The following is a 7,470-nucleotide window of genomic DNA, read 5'->3' on the forward strand; positions in this document are numbered from 1 at the left end:
GGAGGAGATCTGGTACAATTTTAAGTGTTGAATGATCAATTTCTACTAAGTTCCCCAATGAATGGTCATGTGAAATACAGACTTCTCTCATGGCAGGTTTTCTTTTGTGTACACTCTGTTCACCTATATTCTTTGCATACAGTTGAATGGCATTCAGTTGTGCAGGAGGGAAGTCACTGAAGTGAGTAAATATGGAGAACAGAACAAGAAATCCATGTAAAAATGAACCCCGCAAAAGTGAAATATAAATTGGAGCAGAAAGAAGAAAATAAGGGGGGTGCAAAAAAAATAGCCTCCTGCTATAGTCCCTTCTGCCTGGGGAAGGTGAGACTCCCATTTGTTTCTGCCAAAGCTGCATATAAACAGGAAAGAAAAGCCCACTATTTTCATGATTAAAAAGAAATATTGAAACACAAGCTATGCTCTTTAATCTCTGATGAAAACTAAGCATTGATTCTGCTTATCTCTTCAACCATGTCCATAGTTTTAATGGAACTGGAGAGCAAATTAATGTTGCTTAAAGCAGATGTGTTTTACGGCCCACTTGTAACTTCTGCCAAAAACTGTTGTTCTTTTTGCTTATTTGCAGTTGTGTGATAAGTGGTGTAGAGAGGCTGGGGAGGTGGATGTGGGTGGACAGTAATTGGTATAAATGTTACGCTGAAGGATTGCTACTGGCAATATTCAAACACTATCCTACCTTATTCAGACCCTAAATAGTACATTTCTTACTAGAAGTACAGGGAGTCAGAAGTTTCAGTCTCAGTTGCACATGAGCTGGATACTGAGGCTCTTGGATCCATCAGCAGAACAGTCCTCTATCTTCATCTGAAGATGCTGTTATTTTTCTCATTACAAACCCAATAAAGATTGCTATACCCCAGTTTGTGTTGTTTAGCTCTTGCATTTCATTTTGTTGGAGTGCTGTATCTGCATATTTCTGATCACTTTGAAATACATGCTGTATTTTGAGATTTCTGTTTTGACTTCATCAAATGTCAAGTGTTCTACTGGCCAGAAACATATTCAGGGTAATAAACAGCTCTTTATGTCACTCAGTTAGGTAGTGAATTTAATTATATGGTACAACAGATAATACTAGATGCAGGTAAATTTAAAGAATTTACTGATAAAGCAAACTTTATCCTTTTTTCTTTTTCTTTTTTTTTTTTTTTTCTTCTTCTTCTTAGAACTGCATGATTTTAGGATGGGCTGAAGGAGGGAGGCAGTGTTAGGCAAAAGCATTTGTTTTTTCAAAAAAGATGTTTTGGCAGTCTTGGGAAGCTGGTATGTAGTCTACTGAGAAGCTAACACTAAGTAAGCTGGTCCCTGCTGGAAAGGGCAGGCAATGATCCTGATTGTACAGGAAGATAAGCAATGTAAGAGACTAATACAGATGAAATAGTGGAAGCGTGTGGGGATAAGAGCAGAAAGGTCAAGGTGCAAAATGAGTTATTACAACTGGCAAGGAACTTCAGAGATGGCAATAAAAGATTCTAAAAATACACTGGAAATGAGAAAGACAACAGACAGAGATCATGAGTGGTTCTGGGCTGAAGTAATCCTTTAGCCTTCAAACACCAGTTCATGTGACTTGTAGCTTCACACAATTAATTGCCAAAGGGAAAAAAAAGAGATGGGAATAATAGATTGAAAGTATTTAGATAAGTCAGACATGATTGAATTCATATTGCCTAATGAAAATCTTTATGGAGGGCTAAATCTGTGCAATATTTTAGCTGTTGGAATTTATTTCTGAGAATAGAGGAAATTTGGGAAGAGCAATTTCTGTGTCTGTAACATGGTGTGGGGAAAAGTGTACAGGCCAACCAGCCTAACTTTACACAAAAACAAGATAATAGTAATGGAAAAAAGCCCATCTGTTTGAGAGATGAGCCAATTCTGGAGCAATGTCCTCTTCCCCATTTGCTGCCCACCCAAACCCAATCCATCCCTCTGCAGCTACTCAGTGTTTGTCTGAAATCAAACATGCAAAACCTCACAACAAAACACCCCCCTGTCCTCTTATCCTTTCATTAGCAAAACATCCCTGGTGGGAGTGCTGGAAACAGGAGATGCAGTGCTGCTTTATCTTTTTGTTTTGAAACTACTGTACCTGACGCTTGATAACCAAAGTAAGGAAACAGCATATAGTTGAAACTTTAAAACAATCTATCTAAACATGTCACCCTGCTCTACTACCAGCTGGATCTGGTGCTGTATTACTCATTAGGTGTATGGAGCTGGGGACTCTTCTTTTTCACAGTTGGTGAGGTAAATTGACAGAAATTGGGAGGAGGTGCATGAAAACTCTGTACATCTTTATAGAATAAGTGTTAGTATCATATGAAAATTAGTAGTATTCCAGGAGGGAGGTGGGAATTGTTTTTCCTTCTGTTGGTGATGTCTGAGCTCTTAGGACTAGCTTTCCAGAGTGCTTTTTTCTGGTTATTTTGTTAGTGATCATTTTACTTTCATATTTTTATCCTTTTCCTTGTCCCCGGCTTGTCAGTGATTATGTAGAACATCTGGTGATGTGCCTGGTGGGTTTATGTTGCTGGGTTTAGGAGGTTTTGATTTTGTTGATGTGTTTTTTGTTTGAGGTTGAGAGGTGTTTTGTTTTATTTTCATTTGGTTTTGTGTTTGTTTTGGGTTATTTCCCCCTAAACTGTGCCACTTCCAGCAAAGTAAATCCCTTGTTCTGCTTTTGAGCTGTTCTCATTCTGTTGCAAACTTGTTTCTACATAGTGTTAGGATATAGTCCCTCATGGGTAGGACCTGGGAGAAAGAATAGTCTGCTGCAGCAACATCTTAGGTGGGCACCGCTTCTGTATCTAGCTACTGGGAAATCTAAAGCAGATGTAGCCTGCTAAAGGCTCTCCTGCATGGAATTGTTGCAACCACACTGAGATGCAGGAATGGTCTCATGGAATTACTAGTGTCTTTTAGTCACTTAGCTCTTGAATGCTGGAAAAAGTGTCTCTTAATTTTTACAGCTGTACCTTCATGTTTTGCAGCCAGATAAATTCTTTATTTCTGAATTCGTATTTCTGACTACTGCAATCAGGTGCCAGTGTCTGCTTTTGACATGGAATTAGGTTGAGTTAAGAAGACAGGGGCAACAGAATTACACTTTATCTGTTGATTCTTCTCATTTTGAATTCATTTTTATCCTTTGAGAAATAATTCTTCTAATCTTAATATGCATATGTATATTCCTGTATGTATGATTTGAGATCACAAAGTGTCATCAGTTTGAGTCTTGAAATTTAATTCTTTTTATATACTACTTTCCTGTAGAGTCTTGATATTTAAAAGCTGTATAAAATACTTGTTCTCAACACTGTCTGAGAGACTTTATATGTCAGCTGAATGGCTGATTTGCTGCTTTTCCATGTAGATAAATTTGTGCAACCACAAACCTAAACAGTGCTGCTTTTCAGAATATAAAATAAAGGAAGAAGCACATTGTTAATTTTGTTCCAAACCAGCAACTATGGGCTTTTATTCATAACTTCTAAAAAATCCTGCTTTCCAGTGAAATACCAGCTGGGTTCAGGCTTCCTGTATTGATCCAGCTGCTGAACTTTTAAAGAGGGTGGGAGCTCCTCAGCCATTCAAAAGAATCATGTTTCCAGAGGGCAATCTGTGACTTGGATCCTCCTGTGCAGAGGTGACCTGCTGATTTCTTTCGCAACATGCTTTAAACTCTCCTAAATTGTCCATTCCCAAAACACTCATTTTCAAATACCAATAATGGGAGTTTTGGGTGGGTTTTTTTGTCAGTGATTTTTTTTTTTTGTTTTCGGGTTTTTTGTTTGTTTGTTTCTTTTTTTTTGTTTTTTTTTTTTTTTAAGGTCCTTTTATTTCTTATTTGTATTTTGGGCTCTTTCATTTGACAGATTTGTGCAGTACTTGTTTTCAGCCACGAGAGAGCGCATTTCTAAGACTGAATGTATTGGTAGAGGTGTTACATGACCTTTAAGGTCAGGACTATGGTTCTTGTGTTTCTGTTGAAGATTTCCAGAATCTCTACAGTGCTCATGTGCTCTTTAATCCAGGCAAAAATCTTTTCATGCTTTTGAAAGCAGCTGTTTCTTAGGCACAGTGCTGTGTGGAAAATGTTTGGGAAAAGCCACAACAAAACAAAACAGTTTTGTCATGGGGGTGAGGTATGTTTGCTGATATTAAATGCATTTCAGCTATTCTTTAGTACTAACTGAAATATTTCAGATTTTCTAATAGCTTTAAGCAATCTGAATACCTGTCATTCTGAAACAAATTCATAATATTTTGGCTTTTTCAACACAATCTGTAACTCAAGTATGTTGCTAACGTTCTTTACATTAATAAATTTATCCCACAGTAATATTTACCAGTGAAGCATCTGGGTTTTATCCTCTTACATTAAGCCTCATTTATGAGACTAATACTGTGATATTATCCCAACAATGTCTTGACTCTGTTGCCTTAAATCCTGTTCTCGGCTTTGGTCTGTCTCAACAGTTCAGTGTTATCTGTATCTGTTTCTAGTCACCCTTCTATTTGCAGGTTTCCCTATTGCTAGCTATACAGTGCATATTTAAATGCCCTGGAAAAGTAACTGGTATTTTAACTATTAAAAAGACCAAACAGTTTTGTGGTTTTCTGAACCCAATTTAGTATGTGACTCCTAGGAAGTAGATGTGACAAAGATTGGAATTTCATCATCTGTATTCCATGCCTCCTTGAGCTATGATAAAAATGAGGTGTCACTCAGAGCTCTGGTCTGAAGCTGCCACTGAGTCAATGAGTCAGCCCTGAGTCAATTAAATACTTGATTTTTCTGCTGAAATCAGCAGTTACAGTGCTATTAGCACTGGTATTTCTCATCACTGTGTTGTAAAATGGATGGCTTTTCCTGAGCTAGTGTTCAGAACGCTGCAGGCTGAGCCACAGCATTGGGCAGCGTATATATGTGCCTTGCATCTGTGCTTTCCTCACCTCCGATGGCAGACCCAATCTTCTAATACACGGCGCTACCCTAAGACCAAAGCCAGGAGGTCGTTTGCTTAAAGCATAGACAGTGGGGCACACTTTAAGAACTGTGCTCATCCAGAAAATGCATGAGGACCCATAGGTGCCCTTTCTGGGGGGAATAAAGCCACATCATATAAATGGGTTCCTAAGCTTGCACTGAGTGTTTACTTGAGGGATGTTGACAGTGTGTTCTGCTGCTCTGGAAAGATTCCTGAGCGCACCACTGTTACAACTTTACAGACTAGAAGCTTCCAGGAACCATTACATTTGGTCAGGCAATTTTGTCTTGTTTTCTCAGGCCAGCTAATCTGCCCCAAAATACACTGCAAGAATATTGGGAAGTTGGGAATACTCTATGGATGCAGGCAGGACACCACAGCCTAGCTCCATGACCTCAGTCCTGCCAGGACAACTTGTTTCTTCCAGTCTAGGCTTTTACCTTGTGTGGAGTTCTTTAGGAGAAAATCAAACAATAGATAGTGCTTTTACCTGACCACAAAGGACTCCAAGTTCTTTTATTGGGGAGGGGGTGGGGGGGTGGGTGGTGTATTTGACTTTGCTCATCGTGTGTTGAGTCTCCATGTTACCACGCTACTTTTGAAGAGTAAATGATATGTAATTCAGGTTCCGATGATTTGATGGATTGTACCAAATTTAACACTTTTAAGAGTTCTCTTCATTGGTGCTGTTTCATTGCTCTACTGAAAGCAGTTGAGAAAGCAACAAATTATTTCCTGTTCACTAGTGAGGCGTGAAGAACCATTTCAGTGGCTGTAGAGAGGAACGTCAGTAGCTATAAAAGGAACAATGGAGACTTCAAATTTTTATCTATGGAAAGGCAGATTAAAACTTCTAAAAGCTGTTTTACTGCTGCTTTTAATGTATGTCTTTGTGCGGGTGTCTCAGTGCTGTATTTGGAATGAATTGCTTCATACAGAATTTCTCATAGAGGTTTAATTTTTTTTTTGTCACAGTCTGATAAATGTGCATTTATAGAAGGCTTAAAAAAATAAACCCCAAAGCCCCCAAAACAACTGTGCAAGTGTTCTTTTAATGAGCTAGCTATTCTTTTATGCTAAGTTCAAGGCAAAAATTTTGATGCAACAAGGCCAGAGTTGGAGAAAAAGGGATCTCTGAACTCTGTGTCAGCAGTGAATCACCTCAGTTCCCTCACCTTCAGGAGTCGGAGTCTTCTTTAGTTAGGCAGGCAGGTTTTGCAGTTGTAACTCTCTGGTTTCTCAAACACTGACATATAGATAAAAGAGTGCTGGTTCCTCTGCTTCTGCCACTGACTTCAGGGTCATAATAAAAACCAACACTACGTGTGAGTAAAGGCAGCAAAACTTTACTCACACAACAGTATCTCTAAGTAATAAGTTTAATATACTCTTAAAAGTAAAAGCAAAACTTGTGGTGCCAAAACTCTAGACAGGCCATAGAGTTTATTTACACACACTGTATGCATCATCCTAGCTGTGTATTCTATAGGCTGCAGTAGGGACAAGCTTCACATTATTCTGTGCATGCAAGATCCAGCTATGGTGGTGGGATTTCCTTCCCTCAGAGAGTAATTCAGTTACGAGGCCTGCCCATTCCTTACCTTTTTGTCAATCTGTGTAGCATAAGAATAATTATTTGGAGACATTTATTCATTGCAACTGTTTCATGAGCCAAGAGATGGTAATTATGTTCTGGTGCTACAGTTTCAGGCTGCTGCAGCTGATAGCCCCATTGACTTACAGGCACATGATTATTGAGAGGAATCTCCCAAAAGAAGTCAAGTTTTCCTTCCTACGTACCTTACAAATAAGCATGCTTAATGTTCTGAAATGTTCCAGCAGAAAAAAAAAAAACCTCTGCAGTGCTCTAGCAAGCTATAAACCAATTGGTGCATCAAACATCAACCTCTCTTGTTAAGTTTTTTGTGGGTTTTTTGTTTTTTGTTTGTTTTGTTTTTTTTTTTTTTTGAGGCACCTCTCCAAAAAACTGTGCTGTCTCATTAGACTTTAAAGCATAGGAATTAAATTATTTAAAGACCTTTGAAGAGTTTATAGGAGAACGGGTTTTAGTTTGGTTGGACTAAAGAATCTTTATTTCATTCAGGTTGTCTTGCTCCAAGTGTGGTAGAAATACTTTACTGAATAGATAGTCTTACAATTAACTCTCTCCCTTGCCCCCAATCTGTAATATTAATCTTGTGCTACCTTTTGCTGAAGTTGAAGTATTTTCAAGTTCAATTCTTGCTTTTGGTGCTGAATGCAGAATAACTTACTTACCCTGCTGAGACTTCCTGGAAATCTGCCTGGAATTATAAGCAGTAAGAAATAGAATCCCAGACTGGTTTGTGTTCGAAGGAACCTTAAAGCTCATCCAGTTCCAACCCCCTGGTACGGGCAGGGACACCTTCCACTAGAGCAGGTTGCTCCAACCCCTTGCGTCCACCCAGGCATT

This window comes from Nestor notabilis, unplaced genomic scaffold (genome assembly GCF_000696875.1).
Source record: "Nestor notabilis isolate BGI_N333 unplaced genomic scaffold, ASM69687v1 scaffold6984, whole genome shotgun sequence".
NCBI classification, from domain to species: domain Eukaryota; kingdom Metazoa; phylum Chordata; class Aves; order Psittaciformes; family Psittacidae; genus Nestor; species Nestor notabilis.